Raw genomic sequence first — 693 nt, 5'->3', positions numbered from 1 at the left:
TTTTTCCCGATCCAGCGTATTTGTACCCATTCTAGGGTTCATTTTATCTTTTACAAGCAATTGAAAGTCCAAAAAATTAGGCACCCTCAATACCCGATATCAGTTTTGACGGGTATATAAAGTCTCAAGGGTGGAGCCGCATGTTTATGTATCAAGTTTCAAAAGTTATTTAATCATGTAGTTGAATCGATTTGGAAGGGGAATAAAGTCTGGCAGGTGATTTTGCGCCTCCACACATTTTTTCTCATTCTTCAATTTGCCGCCAACCCCCAAGCCAAGAAAATCAAGCCTAAATGGACAGCCAAAGCCATCGGATCACCCCCAGCAGCGAGGCCTCCCCCGGAGAACCCCCCAACCAAGGCGACGGGTCGGGGATCTTGACTAGACGGTCGTCGTCTGCGCCCGCAAGGGTGACGGGCGGCCTGAGCCCGATTTCCGACCTTGCCGTTGTGGTTGAGGGGCCCAGGGTTGAGGCCCAACACTGGGATAACGTGGCCAAGACGACTACGATTCCCCAGACAAGCCCCCAGCGTGGGGACTCCCCCGAGGAACCCCAAAACCAAGGCGACGGGTCGGGAATCTTGACTAGACGGTCGTCGTCTGCGCCCGTAAGGGTGACGGGCGGCCTGAGCCCGATTTCCGATCTGGACGTTGCGGTTGAGGACCCTAGGGTTGAGGCCCAACACAGGAATG

The sequence above is a fragment of the Plasmopara halstedii genome (assembly GCF_900000015.1).
Source record: "Plasmopara halstedii genome assembly, contig: Scaffold_110, whole genome shotgun sequence".
NCBI lineage: Eukaryota > Oomycota > Peronosporomycetes > Peronosporales > Peronosporaceae > Plasmopara > Plasmopara halstedii.
This window is presented reverse-complemented; position numbering follows the sequence as displayed.